Here is a 16874-nt window from a genome sequence, read left to right on the forward strand (position 1 = left end):
CCATGGCAACCCCATGGCAACAGCACAGGCAATGCCACCAGTTCCCACAGCCTGGAGGCGGGCGGGTGCCCGGGCGTGCTGAAGCTGGAGATCTCTTCTTCTGCACTTCATGGCCACCACCCTTCCAACCCTGCAGTGGTGACCACTGGCAACTCTGGATGGAGGAGAAGGGGTTGTCCTGCTGCCCCGAGGTGGCCAGATATGGTCATCTCAGACTCACCCATCGCTGTCATCCCAGGGTTGGGGGAGCAGGTCCCCCACCCCAGCACAGTCCTGTCTCTCCAGGTCCACATCAGCTGCTTCATGTCCAACCTGGACCCCCAGAAGCCCCTTTCAGAGGGCACTTATTTTCCCTGGGACAGGAGCCAGGCAGAATCCGAAGGCATCCTCCAAAGGGGGGTGTCAGGGAAGGGTTTTGGGGTTGCTCCAAGCCCCCAGCAGGATCTCGGCTCTGCTGGGCTGAGGGAACCCATCGCAGCTGGACCAAGGCACCAGGAGGGGAATGACTGGGCTGGGCAAAGGAGGACAGTCCGGGGTCTGACTTGGGGTCAACGAGCAGGGATATGTCTGTAGACAATTTGTGGAGGACCCTACTGGCTTCTAGGATGGCTCAACTGGCCGTCCCCACTGCCTGCTTGGCCTCCTTGGAGGTGTCATGGGTGGAAGAGCTCCAGGACCAAGCGAGTCAAGAAGTCTCCTCACCAGCGACCATCAGAGGACGAAAGTAGAGCAGATCCAGCCCCATATTGGGCGCTTTCCTGCTAATCCTTGGCGTCTGCCCCCCCCCCATCCCCTCCCAGCCCTGAGGGCCTGACCCTACTGCTCCCAAGGGCTGAGCAGAAATGGGGTGCTGGTGGGGAGCAACCCCCTGGGGACCTCCTGGTGCCCACACAGGCGGTGGTGATCCCATCGGGGCACCCTCCATCGTTACCACTTGTTCTGGCTCCTACTGACAGCCCCCCAGAAAACACCCAGCATCGCAAATCTTGCTCCAGCATCCCACCCACGGCTCGGCACCCCGCTGGCGCGTCCCCATCGGCGTGTCCCCATCGGCGTGTCCCCATCGCTGCCCGTGGCAGACACCCACCCACCCACCCACCCGTCCTTACTCCTGGTTTCAGGGCTTTGGGGCCTGAGCCGCTTGGGAAAAGGGTTTTTTCATCCCCCTAAAGGCAAAACCAAGATTGATTATCAAAGTAAATAATAAAAATAACTGCTTTGCTGGAACTTGCTGTAGGTTGTGGGGACCAGAGCTGGGGGGAACCCCCCACTTTTCGGGGTACTGTGGGGGGGCAGAGGGTATTTCTCCGGCTCAGGGGGTGCCGGCCTCAAGATGGCAGCAATAACCTGCGGCATCCCTCTCCCCGCTTCGAGCGAGTGGGGACGGCTCCATCCCAACCTTCCTGGCTCCAAGGACACCCCCGGCTGCCTCTCCTGGCATCGTCTCCCCGCTTCTTCTCCTGCGCCACTCCGGCACCACGCAACTTCTTCTGCTCCTTCTTGGTGCCCCCCCCCCCCCCCTTCTCCCCCCCCAAACATCTGCTGGTGGCTCTGGAGCTGCAACTGATGTCCTCCTCCGTCACCCCGACCTTCCGGCCCCGGCCCTGCTCCTTGGAAAAAGTAAGTTGGTGCCTTTCTCCTTCGCCGGGATGCTCGAAGCCGTTTCCGAAGCACCGCTCCCTAGTGATGGGAAGAGGTGCTATTAATAAATCCCGTCAGATTTTATCGCTTCTCTCTGTGCCAATGAAGAGGGTGGTTTGGGGAAAGGCGGGGGGTGGGGGGGGGTGGGGGGTGGGGGAGGCGGGGGGGAAACCTGCTTCTCGGGAGCGTTTCGTAGCTACGAGCTCACCCTCGGCGCAGGAGCATGGGATGGCTCAGCAGGCTGTTCAACCAGCTTTCCTGTAAGTCACGGGGCTGTGGGGGCTTGGAGGGGGCGGGGGGGGGGTGGCGGTGGTGGATTTTGGGTTAATTTTTGGCAGGGATTAGCTGGGGGAAAGGGTTGCCTGGCTCCCTGGGGGCTGCGCTGGCCGGGGGCATGGGAGCAGCGTGCCAGGGTTTCTCCCAAACTTGTGCGGAGACACCTCCTTGGGAGCGCGTGGGCGAGGTGGGAGCAGGGCGAGGGGATGGAGAAAGAAAGGGATGAGGGGGAAAGGGGTGCGTGGGGCTGGTGCACCTCCCCGGAGCCGCGGCAGCGAGCGGAGGGGTCCCCGGAGCCGGTGGTCTCCGTCCCCCACCCCTACCCCTGCCCCTTACCGGGCGATGACGGCCCACCCGCGGCGTGCGGAGGTAGCTCCATCCCTTTTGAGGGGATTTAGGTGTTTAAATAGCTGGGCTGGCTTCGGGCAGGAGAGTGGGCGCAGGCTGTCAGCGCTGCTCTCCCTGCGTGGGAGAGCTGCCGCCGGAGCTCCGGGCACCGCTGGCGGCTGCGCTGGGCTGGGAAGAGGGTGACGGTGATTGACTCCGTGTCCATCCGAAGCCCCTGAGATGGTCTTGCTCGTGGCCAGAAGCTTTTTGGTCTCTGTGCCTCATCCCTCCCAACATCTCTCGGGGTTCAAGGAGGGTCCTGCCGCCCCTCCATGCTGCGGGGATGCTCCGAGTGTCTTCCAGCGGCTGTAGCGGGAAGGGCTTGTATCCAGTTTGTTCCTGGTGTAGCACCAGTCGCTCCCGGGCATCACACCTCGAGGAGGGGGGTAATTTGAGGGCAGCAGGGGAGGAGAGGGAGCGGAGCGGAGGAGGAAGGGATGGGAAGGAGACTGGGGGGAGACCTGCCTCTGAACGCCTCTCCAAAGCAGGGGATGCCACGCAGGGGGGCACCCTGCTGTGTGACGGGGTGCAGGGACCCGCTGAGCTGCCGGTGGGGGGGTCCCCAGCGGGCTGCATCTCCCCGCGACCCTGCAACCTCCTGCCCAGGGTTTGGGGAACTGCCCGACCAGCTGCGTCCCACCACTTCCCCATTCCCTCTCCCCACGGGGGTGGCCCCCGTTGCCTCCACCACCCCCTGGGATGCCGTGGGGCTGGGGGAAGGGGGTGCACACCATTGCTCCCCTGCTCCTCCACCTCTTCCTCAGCCCCTTGGCGTCCCCAAACCATTTTGGCAGCGCCCTGGGGTTGGGGTCAGATCTTCTGAGGGCCTGGGTGGCCTGACTCGATGTCCGGCCATGGCGGGGGTCCTCAGAGGAGGGTTAAAGCAAGCGTTAAAGGGGGGCCCGGTGCACCCCAGAAGTTGGGGGGTGTTGCTGCGGCCCGGGGGTGTGGCGGTGCCGGACGGCCGCCCCATGACTGCCAACGTCGTCCCCGGCGGCTCTTGCACCATCCTCCTTCCTGCCTCGGGTTCTTCCGCAGTGCTGGGGCGTCCCCCCGGAGCCGTGGGTTTTGGGGGGGGCTGGGGGACCCCTGGGGCGGTGGGGGCTCGCCGTCCGGGGGGCAGCCTGCCAGCTCCTCCCAGCTACCAGCGGCACCAGCCGGAACGCCGGCTGCCTCAGGCTCCCTGCCCAAATTCCCGGCTGATCCCAAGACCTGCCCCAACCCGCCCACGGGACTGAGGTGGGCGAGTGAGGGGTCCCGGGGCCTTCCTCGCCTCTCCGCCTTCCTCTTCCTCCCCGGCGTCGGCGGCACCCGCCAGCCCCGGTGAGCCCTTTCCGGAAGCGGGTGGCAGGGAGGAGTGGTTTCACCACCGGTACCAGTCCGCGGGACACGCACCCAACGGGCCAACCCTCCCCGTCGGCGACGCCACCGCCCGTCCCCGCCACCGCCGGGGCGAAGAGCGGGTCCGGCCAGGGGGGGTGAAGGCGGCTCCCGCCAAGGTGAGACCCTCTGCCTGCTCCCGGGGGGACGCTTGGGTGCCATGGGGGACGTGGGAGAGCCAAGGGAGGGCCGGCAGTTGGGTGGGTGCAGGAGGAGGACGTGTGGCAGCGGTGCCGGGGTGCTCCGGAGCTTGGGGACACGAGGGCAGGGTGCTCCCCCGGTGCTCCCCGCCCTGCAGCCGGCGATCGGGAGGTGCCTGGGCTCCGATATCTCCTGCCAGCGTCAATGTTTGCCCAACGGCGGGGCGGTTCCTGCCGGCCAACATGCCTGCCTTGTGCTCACCGGCACGGCACAGAGCCCGTGAGGACACGGGGGAGGAAAGCCGGAGACGGGAGCGTTTCAGTCCTGGGGGGCTGATGCAACAGCTCCATGCATTTTCCGCCAGGGTTCGATGCAGCCGGGGATGCATCATCCCAGCGGAGGATTCCCCCCGGGAACACGCTGCTCCTCCTAACCCAGCCTTGGCTGGGGAAATCGGCCATCTGGAAAGGGTGATCCCACCGCCAGGTCCCCCAGCACAGGGACATCCCGGGGATGTCTGACCGCTTGGCCAGGGACCGGAAGGGACCCCTGCGACTGTCCCAGGGAGGTGGCAGGGAGCCGGTGACACGCAGTAGCCGGGGAAGGCCAGGTGTGTGCCCCGTGCTGGCAGCGGGACGAGGTGCCGGCGTCAGGGCAGGGAGGTGGGGAGAGGGCAAGGGCTGAGCGTGGTGTGTCCTGGGGGCTTCATGGGCAAGGTCATGCTGCCCACCGCCGTCTGGGCCCGAAACAGTGCCCGGCACTGGGGTATTTCCAGCATGAGGTGGCCATCGTGGCCCTGAGCTGTGCCGGGGAGGGGACAGCCAGCTCCGGTGTCCCATTGCATCCGTCACATACCCCTCCTTGCCGGAGGAAGGGGTGACAGCGGGGCTTGTTGGGGCGCAGAAACACCCCAGGAATGATCCTGTTCCCACCCCTCGCTCCCGTGGGCAGAATCACCTCCTAGTGCCCCGCTGGCATCGTGGGGGATGCTCCAAGTCCACCTCGGTGGGTGAGAACAGGGGGACGCGGAGGGTGATGTGGGACAGCAGTGCCACCGCCGGCAGTCGCTGCAGGGGACAGGGGCTGCGTGCTCCGCGGGGTCTGCAAAAGACGGGCAGGGACGCACACACGCATGCCGGGAGCCCGCCCTCGCCATGCTTCGCACACGCTAGTGAGATGCGCACACGCGTGTGCAAGGGCACGCAGGGGTCCGGCGTGCAGGGCCGCAAGTGCCACTGTCCCCAAGCCCTGCGTTCTCATGCCTTCGCGCTCGGCTGTCATTAATACCCAGCACAAAGGCTCTTCCAGGCGCTGGGGGCTGGGGAAGCAGCAGCTGAATCATTTTGCTTTTTCCCCGGCAGAGTTATTACTCATGAGGGGTAGACGGAGCGGGGAACCTTTCCTGCAAAACCTTGCTCGCGTTCCAAATTACAGCGGTGGCAGACCCCGTGTCACACCCGCGTCCCCTCCACCGAGGCAGCCTGGCACGCGGGGAGGGGTAAAACCCGGGATGCCCGGCACGAAAATCCCAGAGAGACCTTTCCCTGAAGAACCAAGGGGGTAAAATGGGATTTTCCCCTCGGAAAATCCTCCCCAGGGATGGGAATCCCTCTGGCTTGGTTGTGTTTTCCCCTGGGATGGGGCTGGCGGGCCGTGGGGCAGGGAAGGGACGGTGACAGTGGCTGCGGTGGCAACGCGGCGAAGCCACCCAGCTCTGTTTGGGGAAGCGGCTGCAAAGAGGGAAGAGGAACATGACACGGAGACGCGGCTCCCGTCAGCCCCCGGGGAAACCTCGCAGGACTCCGACAGGCTTTTTGTTTTGGGGCGGTTTGCCATGTTTCATGTTAAAAAATGGCTAAAAACTATATAGATATATATATATAGTTTTAGCAGAACACCCCGTTCCTGCAGGGGAAAACCCAGCAGCCGCGTCCTGGGGTGGGGGAAGGCTGTAACCACCAGTAAGGCAGGTTAGCTGGTGCGCGGGGGTGAACTGGGATGGCCCCTGCTGTGCGGAAAAGCGCGGCGGAGGGAAGGAAGTGCTGCAGATTCGGGGCAGGCAGCTCTGCGCACCCCTTTTCTCTGAGCAAAACGCTGCTTGAAGGCACGAGCCGGGCTCCGCTTGGGAGAAAAACCCGGAGTTTTTAGGGTGAGAGTTATTTCTTCCCGAGGAGAACGTGGAAACTGTGGCCTAAAAGTGTCCGCTCCTCTCCGTTGGGCTGGAAAGGTGCAGGGTGGTGTCTTGCCCCGCGGAGGTGATTTCCAGAGAGGTTTTCGGTGTCTTGGCCCTGTTGATGGGTGCGGAGAGCTCTGTCCGTCCCCTGTCCCCATCCCCGCGCGCTCGGCCCCCAACTCTGCCCCCCAGCCTCAGCCCAACGCGGGCTCCATGGGTTTCCAGCTCAGCAGAACTGCTGCCATGGGCAAGAGCTTGCCATGGGCAGGAGCTTGCCAGGGGCAACCTGCCCTCGGTCTTGTGGCCTCATCTGGCTCCAGCGAGTATGGCCGCGGGGGGCAGGGGGGGGCTCTGCCTCTCAGCTTCCTGCAGGATGCTGCACAACCGGCCACGCTGGGCACACTGCCACACTGCACCCTGCCACGCTGCGCGCCGTGCCATGAGTGCACCCTGCCACGAGTGCACCCTGCCACACTGCACCCTGCCACGCTGCGCGCCGTGCCATGCGGTGTGCCATGCCACGAGTGCACCCTGCCACACTGCACCCTGCCACGCTGCGCGCCGTGCCATGCGGTGTGCCATGCCACGAGTGCACCATGCCACGAGTGCACCATGCCATGCTGTGCGCCATGCCACACTGTGTACCCTGCCATGCCGTGCGCCATGCCACGAGTGCACCATGCCACACTGTACACCCTGCCATGAGTACACCCTGCTATGCTGCACCCTGCCACGCTGTGCACCCTGCCATGAGTGCACCATGCCACGCTGTGCACCATGCCACGAGTGCACCATGCCACGAGTGCACCCTGCTGTACTGCACCCTGCCACGCTGTGCGCCATGCCATGCTGTGCGACCTGCCATGCTGCGCACCCTGCCACGAGTGCATCCTGCCACGCTGTGCACCCTGCCACGCTGTGCGACCTGCCATGCTGTGCACCATGCCACGAGTACACCATGCCGTGCTGTGCACCATGACACGCTGTGCAGCCTACCACAAGTACACCCTGCTGTGCTGCACCCTGCTACACTGTGCGTCATGCCACGAGTGCACCACGCCATGCTGCGTGTCATGCCATGCTGCACACGTGTGGCACATTGCACACCCTGACACGCAGCATACTGTGCCATGCCGCACACCCGGCCATGCCGTGCACCGTGCCGTGCTGCGCACTTGTGCCATGCTGCACACCATGACACGCTGCACACCCTGCCGCACCATACACCCAGCCATGCAGCACACTGTGCCACGCTGCACGCCCGGCTACATTGCACAGTGTGCTGTGCTGTACACCCCGCCAGGCTGCACAGCTTGCCACCCTGCACACTGTGCTACATCGCACACCCTGCCACGCTGCACACCCTGCCACGCTGTGCACCCTGCCACGCTGTGCACCCGACTGCCCTGCACGCCTGGCCTTGCAGCACACCCTGCCACGCTGCACACCCTGCTGTTGTCCCAACACTGCCGCGCTGCACACCCAGCCACGCTGCACACCCTGCTGTTGTCCCAACACTGACACGCTGCACACCCTGCCACGCTGCACACCCTGCTGTTGTCCCAACACTGACACACTGCACACCCTGCCATGCTGCGCACCCTGCTGTTGTCCCAACACTGACACGCTGCACACCCTGCCACGCTGCACACCCTGCCATATTGCACACCCTGCCATATAGGACACCCTGCCGTATTGCACACCCTGCCGTACTGCACACCCTGCCATATAGGACAGCCTGCTGTATTGCACACCCTGCTGTATTGCACACCCTGCTATATAGGACACCCTGCCGTATTGCACACCCTGCCGTACTGCGCACCCGGCCACGCTGCACGCCCCGCTCCCGCTGCCCAGCTTTCCCCGCGCATCCCTGCGGATAAAAATCCTCTCTTCCCTTTCCAGACCCCACCGGGCTCTTCCCTCCTCATTCCCGGGGGGGCTGGTTGGGGCCCCCGTCCCTGCTCTGACCCCCAGCAGGGCAGAGGAGGAGGAGGAGGAGGAGGAAAGGGGGTTGCCGTCACATCCCTCTGCCACTACAGCCAGAGGCGAAATACCTGCCTGCGCTGCCAGGAGCTGGCCCGTCCCATGGGGCCCTGCCGGGGCCACTTCCAGCGAACAGGGAATTTCCGTCTGGCAGAAACCGGGGCGTTTTTGCTGCCTGGGTTTTTATCTCGGAAGGTTGAAGCACGGAGGGATTTCAGAGGGGAAATTCCCAAACCCTTCCCCTTGCAGAGACAGCACGGGATGCTCCGCTCCGTAGCCAGAGCATCGCCGCCCTGGCTGTGGCGTGTGAAAACGGGGTGAGGTGGAATGAAGGTGCCTTTTCCCCTGCTGGGACCCCCCACTCCCGGCCCCAGAACAAAAGAAAACCTCGAGATTAAAAACTAGGGACCTCCCACTGAAAAAAAGTTTAAAATCACCCAGTTTGGGGGAGTTCAAGGGGAATAAATATCATGTTTTTGGCCCGAGATGGTGCGTCTGTGGCTCAGGTGGGGCAGGCAGAGTCGTGAAGGCACCTCGGAGGGTCACTTGGGCTATTTCATTTTTTTTAAATGGCATTTTAAACGTGTATCTTTCCGAGCAAAAGGCCAAAAACTTTGCAGAGGGTAAAAAAACTTTCAGTTCAGCGGCGAGCGGGTCTTGCGCAAGCCCGTGCCGCAGCGTGATAGCGCAGGGCCAGGAATGGTTGACAAGCCAGAAAAGAAAACGCTTAATTAAATGATGGCAATTAATTTTTGCCCAAACCCAGCCATATTCCCTTGGGTAATGCAAACTTCCCGCGTTTCGCAACTCCAGCCGCGGGTGCTGGGACGGCCCAGCTGGAAGGCAGCGTGTCCGCGGGGCTGCGGCCGTACAGGAGAGCATGGAAAATGTAATGGGGGGCCTGGGACCCGCTAACGAACCCGCCAAGCGTCCTGAGAGGGCTCGGTGGTGGAGCCCGGCAGTTTGCAAAGGGAAACGAGTTTCAAAGCAGGGCTCGGGGGTGACTTCCCAGCTGCTGCTCGGTGTTTCTCGCCCGGGGAAGTTGTCACCACGTGGTGTGACCATGGCCGAGGGCTTTTACAGGCTGCGGAGATCATAGAATCATTGAATAACGGTTTGGGTGGGAAGAGACCTTCAAAGCCCAGCCAGTGGCACCCCCTGCCCTGGGCAGGGACACCTCCCACCAGCCCAGGTTGCTCCAAGCCCTGGCCAACCTGGCCTTGAACCCCTCCAGGGATGGGGCAGCCACAGCTTCTCTGGGCAACCTGGGCCAGGGGCTCACCCCCCTCACACCAAAGAATTTCTTCCCAATATCTCACCTAAATCTCCCCTCTTCCAGTGTAAAACCCTTCCCCCTCGTCCCATGGCTCCCCTCCCTGCTCCAGAGTCCCTCCCCAGCTTTCCTGGAGCCCCTTGAGGGACTGGCAGGGGCTGGAAGGTCTCCGCGGAGCCTTCTCTTCTCCAGGCTGAACCCCCCCAGCTCTCTCAGCCTGTCCTCCCAGCAGAGGGGCTCCAGCCCTCCCGGCATCTCCGGGGCCTCCTCTGGCTCCACTCTATTTTCCTTTCCCTTCCAAAAACGAAGCAGGAACAGCATCTCTCGTGATTCCCATGGGTTGCCTGGCGACCGGGATGCTTAGCGACCGGGACCCGCCGGCGCGCTTCCCGCCGTGCCAAAAACGATGCTGCAAGCCCTTTCCTTCTCCCGCAGAAAGGTTACTGGGAAAGACGCCCACCTTGTTCCTGGGAAGCTGTTTCGCCTCCCCGAGGGGAGGCTCTGAGCGCTGCTCCGGGGTTATTTTTAGCCTGGCGGCGTTGTGTGAGCTCGGGCGCTTTGGTTTGGGGGGGAAGGTTGAGCCCTGCCAGCCCTCTCCAGCCCCGTGGCGTGGGGATGGTGTCTCAGCCCCGTCCTCCTGCATCATCCCAGAACAAGAAGCATCTCCAGCATCTGCCCTACAACATCCTCAGGGGTTTTCAGAGCCCCCCAGGCCTGATTTTGGGAGCTCTTCCAGGCTATTGAGCCCCTGGCCCCGGTTGCCCAGAGCAGCTGTGGCTGCCCCATCCCTGGAGGGGTTCAAGGCCAGGTTGGCCGGGGCTTGGAGCAACCTGGGCTGGTGGGAGGTGTCCCTGCCCAGGGCAGTGGGGTGGCACTGGATGGTCTTTAAGGTCGCTTCTAACCCAACCATTCTATGATTCTATTGGCGTGTTTGACCCTTTTCCTTACACCGCAGTCGTGTTGCTCTTGGCTGGAGCGGTGTCGGGTCAATTTTTGGTTGTGAAGGTACAAGAAAAAACATGGACCAAATGATAATTCCGTTATTAATTGTAAGAATGAGTGGGACCCCCATGATGAGCCCCGTGGCAGGGGACTGGAGCACGTCTGTGGGACCCTGGGACCTTGGTCCCTTAGTAGGACAGGCTGAAACCAGGTCTCAGAACCTGCCCGTGATCCTTTTTGGGTCCGGCAGCTGCAGGCAGCAGAGAGGGGGATATAAAAATGCAGCTTTGCTGGCTCAGGTGTGAGTTGTTTCTCTCCTGGCATAAAAGGTGAGGGATTTAGGGCTTTCTGCAATGCCTGGGGCTGCTCGGGTGATGTCTTTTCCCACTGTGGTTGCAGGATTGCTCCCAGTTGGAGCAGCGTGGAGAAGCCGGTGGCTCTGGCATGGCCAAGGGGCAGCGCTCGGGCAGTTCTGGCAGGAAGATCTCCACCAGAGTGGAGACCATTGGAGCAAACCTTGCCTCCAAAACCCGGGCAGTCTGCCCTGGGAAGAGGATGCCGTGTCCCCCCCTGCGGCCATGGGGCCCACGAGATTCATGGGGGGTGGCTGCAGAGGTCCCATGCCCAGGGAGGAGGCGACCAGGAGCAGTTAGCAGGGGTTCAGGGGGTACGTTTTGTCTTCGGGATGGGGCACGGCATTGACCATGGCCAAAAAAAAGTGGGTCTTTGAGCCCCTCGCCCCGGTGCACCCTCGTGGGGAGCCTTGTCCTGGCATCCCGGCACTTCGGGGACCGTCAGCCTGCCGTCTCCTCCCCGAGCAGCCGCCGCAGAGCCGCTGTCCCCATCTCCTGCTGAGCCGTTCCTCCCCAGATGGTCCTGCCTCGTCCCATCCCCAGCTCCAGATAAACAGCGCTGCTCTGCGCCGGGAACACGGAGATCTTTCCCCCGTGCCTGAGTCACCCCCTCCAGCTGAGCTGCCGCGCGTGGGCTTTGACGGCAGCTCTCCGGGTGCTATTGCTAATTCCCCGGGTACCGGCCGTCTCACCGGCTGTGCGGGTGCAGGTCGCAGGCGCAGCAGTGGGATGGGAGAAGGGATGTGGGGGGAGATGGGGTGCAACGGGGAGATGGGATGCAGGGGTAGACGGGATGCAGGGGAGATGAGATGCTGGGGGAGATGGGATGGATGGGAGATGGGATGGATGGGAGATGGGATTCAGGGGAGATGGGGAGCAGTGGGGAGATGAGATGCAGGGGGAGATGGGATGCAGGGGAGATGGGGTGGAGGGGAGATGAGATGCTGGGTGAGATGGGATGCAGGGGAGATGGGGTGGAGGGGAGATGAGATGCTGGGGGAGATGGGATGCCACAGGGAGACGGCATGGAGGGGAGATGGCATGGAGGGGAGATGGGATGCAGTGGGGAGATGGGATGCAGGGGAGATGGGATGCCCCAGGGAGATGGGGTGCCACAGGAAGATGGGATGGATGGGAGATGGGATGCAGGGGAGATGGCATGGAGGGGAGATGGGATTCAGGGGAGACAGGATGCAGTGGGGAGATGGGATTCAGGGGGAGATGAGATGCAGTGGGGAGATGGGATACAGGGGAGATGGGATGCAGTGGGGAGATGGGATGCATGTCCATGCCCAGCCCTGCACCCAAAACCAGCCACATGGATGTTTTCCCAGTCTGAAAAAGGAGGGTATCCACCTCGGGAAGGGGTACTCTCCCCCCCCCAACCCCGGCAGGAGACAGGACGAGGAGTCCTGGGCTGCTGCTGTAGCAAGATGGGTGTCAGATGGGCAGAAACACGATGGGACCTGAGGAGGTCTGGGGGATGCTGGGGGTCGTGGGGAGCTGTTGCACCAGGGATGGGGGGTGTCAGCAGAATGTGTGTGCTCGTTTTGGGGTCCCTTAGAGAGGACAGTGCCTCTGTACCTGCTCCAACCCCCCTCCGGAGCAGCCCGTCCTTGCCAGCCGGAGCCTGTGTCATTTCCTTCGCTTTGTGAAATGCAGGCTTCCTCTGCGGGGACGTCACGTGAGGAGCCTTCAGTCCCCAGCCTGCCCCAGCGCCGCCTGCCCGGGGTGGGGAACGGGGATGGTGGGACCGTCCTGGTGTCCCCCCCAGGCAGCTCCCACTGCTGGACCATGCTGCCATCCCACATCCAGCCTCCGAGGGCCGTCGCATCCCGCTGCCAAGCCGGCAGCATCCTGCATGTGCCGGGGATGCACTGGGGCCAACTGGTGCGAAATCCCGCCAGGATGAACCCTTGCTGGTGGGAAAGGGGAGAGATGCCCTGGGTGGGCAGGACCAGGGGAAGAGGGGATGGAGGATGGGGATGGAGGATGGGGATGGGATGCGCAAGGAGGCAGGACAGCCCGTGGCCGCCATGGAGGTCCCTGCCTCCCCTGAGGCCACACGACATGTTTTTGTGTCTCTGACCCTCCGTAGCTCGCCAGGATCTGCGACGGGGAGCCAAAACCCTGCTCCCCGTACCCGCTGGGGACAGGGCTGAAGTGATGGATGGATGGGAGCCGGGCACGGCAGGTTTGGGGTAGATACGGGGAAGGAGAGATAAGGCCGGGAGCGCAGCGGGGTGGTCGGACCGCTGCGGGTGACGGCTCGGGGAGCACCCGTCCCCTCTCCCAGTTATATGGTGGAAACTCCCTGGTTTTGGTGCTGGAGCGGGGCTGGAATGTGATGCTGATGGTGCTACAGAGGGTGAGAGCCCGTCTGTTCCCCCGGGAACCGCAGCGATAGAGCAATGAGTCATGGAAATACCTGCATAGATAGGGGAAGGGCCTGGGGCAGAGCAGGCGTCCCGTCCCTGCCTGCAACTGTCCCTGCCTGCACTGTCCCTGCCCGCGCTGTCCCCTGCCACCCAGGAATGCCGGTCCTCGGGGTGACTCAGCCTGGGCTGGGATCCCTGCTGTGCTCCCGGGGCTGCGTTTTCCTCGCATGGAGCCGGGATCCAACTTGGCGGCCGCCGAGAGAAAGGGCAGGACGGTCCGGGGAGGGATGCGCTGGGTCCCGGCATGAGGGATGATGGAGCCCACGGGCTGGTCTGGCAGCCGGAGACCCTCCTGGGTGGCCGGGGTAAGTCGTGGGTCACCATTGTCCCCATCCCCTGCTTCCTGCGGGGTCCTGGGGTCGGATTCCCGCCCCCCCCGGCACAAGCACTTTGGGGTTGTGGCATCGCTCAGTGGGACCCCGCCTTTGGGGTGTGCGGAGGAGGGGGCTGCTGCCCGCATTCCGCCGCCCCACGCCGGGACCACCCCAACTGTTCTCCCAGGCTGGGGTGAGCCGTGCCTCAGTTTCCCCATCTGTGTTATGGGCTGGTGCGGCCGCTGGCGGCACGTGCGTGAGCGTGGGCCCTGCCTCCCTGCCTGGGTGCTATGCAAACGCCTCTGCGCACCCTTGTCAGCCGCAGCAGGAAGCATCGGCTCCGTCAGCGCGGGCTCAGCGTGGGGACGGAGGGGACGGCAGCCTCTCTGTAAGTGCCGCTTTCCTCCTGCCACCCCCTTTCTCTGGGTGCCGGGGTGTCCCCGGGGTGTTGCCGGTGGGGACCGAGACCCTCACCCCGAGGAGGTGGCGGGGAGGAGGCTGAGCGCGTGCAAACTCATCTCACGGAGTTGGGGAAGGGGCTCGGTGGGGGTTTCAGCGTGTCCCTGAGGCCGGGGACTTCAGCCCAGGTGTGTCTGGGGTTCGGGGTAGGGTGAAGGAGGTGGCACCCGGGGCACCAAACTTTTCCGAGCGCGTGAGAGCCACCGGAAAAACTTCCTGGTGCGGCGCTGTGCCGGGGCAGGGGACGGGAGGTGGCTCTGAGCCGCCGCGGGGAGACCTTTCGGGGTGTCACCCCCAGGAGGAGGCAACGGGGGCTGCCAGGGGGGACGCGGAGGCTGCAGCGAGGGGACGTGGGTGGCGGTGGCAGAAGTGGAAGCTCTCGGTTTCGTTTCAATGGTTCCTCCATCCCCGTGTGCCCGGCTGGGGCTGCGTCACGCGTCTGGCACAGCTGTCCCCGCTGGGGACAGAGCCCGCGGGACGCATCCCCGCGCCGGAGGGGACAGGGGTGGGGGTACGGGTGGCTTGGGAGGTGGCCAGAGCCCCTTCTCCATCCTCCATCCTTTGGGATGCCCGGCTGGGGGGCAGCTGGGATGTACCCTCTGGGTGCTGCTCAGCTGCGGCGGAGGCAGGGTGCAGGCAGGGTGCAGGCAGGGTGCAGGCAGCACCTTCGCCGTGCTCCCCAGCTTTATTCTTGGGGGGGGCACCTTGGCCAGGAAAGGCAGGGATGTGGAAGGGCAGAGCGTGAGCCCGGGGGGTGCAGGGGCTGGGAGGCTGCGGGGCGCTTGGCTGGGGGGGTCGGCGCCATCCCGCGCGTCCGTGCTGGGCTTGAGGGGACACCGAAAGGCGGGATGGGCCCTTGTTCGTGCTGGTGGCCTCCAGCCCTCTCCATCTCCAGCCGCGATGCTCGGAGGTGCCAATCAGGGGCAGTGGGATGCCACCTGCGGGATGTCACCTGTGGGATGCTCCCTGCAGATGTCACCAGGGGGATGCTCCCTGCAGGATGTCACCCACGGGATGCCCTCTGTGGGATGTCACCTGTGGGATGCTCTCTTTGGGATACTCCCTGTGGGATGTCATGTGCGGGATGCCACCTGCGGAATGCTCCCTGCGGGATGTCACCTGCAGGATGCTCTCTGTGGGATGTCACCCGTGGGATGCTCTCTGTGGGATGTCACCTGTGGGATGCTCTCTGTGGGGTACTCCCTGCAGGATGTCACCAGGGGGACGCTCCCTGCGGGATGTCACCTGTGGGACGTCACCAGTAGGATGCTTCCTGCGTGATGCCACCTGTGGGGTTGCTCCCTGCGTGATGTCACCTGCGGGATGCTCTCTGTGCAATGTCACCCGTGGGCTGCTCCCTGCGGGATGCTCCCTGCATCCCGCTCCCCAGCAGCATCACTCGGGGATGCAGGGACACAGAGGGGACATCCTGCCCCAGCCCTGGCCCCAGCCCTGGGGGCTCAGCCCCATCGCTGCACTGGGAGCGGGAGGTGACATGTCATGGGAATGGGCCTGGAGGAAGGAAACGGAAAATGAAGAGAAAGTGGGGAAAAAGAAGAGCCAAAGTGGAACGTTCCCGGCTCAGCGATCGCCCCTCGCAACCGAGAGCTGATCCCCCTCCCCAGGGGCTGGCCCGGGCCATCGTCCCCACCCCGCCACCCCCCCGGGAGGGTCCCTCTGAAACCCGGAGGACACAGGGTTCATTTTTTTAGCCATTTAGCGGAGGACATCTTTATTTTAGATATTTCTGGGCGGAGAAGCTCTGCAGAGCAGCGAGAGCAAAGCCTGAAGCGGAGCATCTCTGCGCCTGCTGTCGAGCTGGGACCTGGGGGGGTGGGGAAGTGTGTGTGTGTGTGTGTGTGTGTGTGTGTAATTCTGCTTCACCCCATTCTTTGAGCCCGGTCGAGCAGGAAACGCTGGTGAGGCACGGCATGGAGCTGGGCAACCGCAGCAGCGATGGGCTGGCACGTAGCATCCATGGTGCGGCTTCGGCCCGCGTGAGAAGGGGACCGGGCTACGCGTGGCGTCCCCTGCAGAGAGCCGGCCCTAGGGGTGTTCTGCAAAGGATGTGGGTTGCTGCAAGGTCCTCCCTGAGCTGCTGCTGCGAAGGAAAGTTAAAGAAAGAAAAAAAAAAAAAAAAAGGCAAAACCCAGAGCGAAAAACGCGTGGTGTGAGCTCACGTGTGTGTGTGCCCGTCGGGGCGGCTGGGCGAGGATGCTCGAGGGCGAGGTTGGCAGCTCGGCGTCCCGCCGCCGCCGCCGCCGCCGCAGCAACGCTCCGTCGCAGCCGCCGGGATGCGGAGCCTCTTCCCCCGCCCCGTTCCCTTGGAGAAACCTGGAAAACACAAATCTGGGCAGTTCCGCGCGTCGCCACCGCTGCCAGCCAACAAGCCTTTGTACGGACCCGAAAGTGCCAGGCAACACGGCGGGTATTTTTAGGGCCGGTGACTCAGGCGAGTTGCTTTAAAAAGCCGAAACTGGCGGGAGGCAGCACACAGCGACGTCCCGGGCTGCCGTTACAGCGAAGCCGCCTCTAAGCGCTCGTGCAAATGATGGCGCAAATCCCAGGGAGGAAGGAGAAATAGGGGAATGGGGGGAGAAACCCTCGGCGGCCGGTCTCGGGAAGGGTTCCGGCCGCTTGCCGCCTGTTTTCCTTGCCGTCTGCCCCGTCGGCACTTGGTTTTGCAGAGGTTGGGGATCGGGGAATGGCTGCACCCCCCCGACCCACGGGGTGTTCCCTGCGGGATGCTCCCTGTGGCATGTCGCCTGTGGGATGGTCTCCGTAGGACGCTCCCTGCAGGATGCTTCCTGCGGCGTGTCACCTATGGGATGCTCCCTGTGGGATGTCACTGCTGGATGGTCTCTGCAGGATGTCACCTGCAGGATGCTCCCTGTGGGATGTTGCCTGTGGGGTGCTGCCTGTGGGATGTCACCTGCGGGATGCTCCCTGCGGGATGTCACCTGTGGGATGGTCTCCATGGATGTTTTCTGTGGGATGCTCCCTATGGGATGTCACCTGGGAGATGCTCCCTGTGGGATGTCATCTGGGGGATGGTCTCTGCGGGATGCTCCCTACAGGATGTCACCTGTGGGGTGCTCCCTGTGAGATGTC

At 63.7% G+C, this 16874-nt stretch overlaps 1 protein-coding gene across 8 annotated transcripts in view; it reads left to right on the forward strand.

Annotated features, from left to right (window-relative positions):
• The first annotated feature begins 3427 nt into the window (after nucleotides 1–3427).
• PTK2B (protein tyrosine kinase 2 beta) overlaps nucleotides 3428–16874 on the forward strand; it is a 37437-nt gene continuing 23990 nt past the window's right edge. For 6 of the 8 annotated variants that reach the window (XM_054196586.1, XM_054196588.1, XM_054196590.1 and 3 more), the window contains exon 1: nucleotides 3428–3803. The gene's annotated coding sequence lies outside the window, so the exon portion shown is untranslated. Of the gene's footprint in view, nucleotides 3804–13624; nucleotides 13693–16874 lie in introns of those variants that run through there. The other 2 variants (XM_054196592.1, XM_054196587.1) reach the window with 2 other exon arrangements.

Source organism: Rissa tridactyla, chromosome 3 (assembly GCF_028500815.1).
Source record: "Rissa tridactyla isolate bRisTri1 chromosome 3, bRisTri1.patW.cur.20221130, whole genome shotgun sequence".
NCBI classification, from domain to species: Eukaryota; Metazoa; Chordata; class Aves; order Charadriiformes; family Laridae; genus Rissa; species Rissa tridactyla.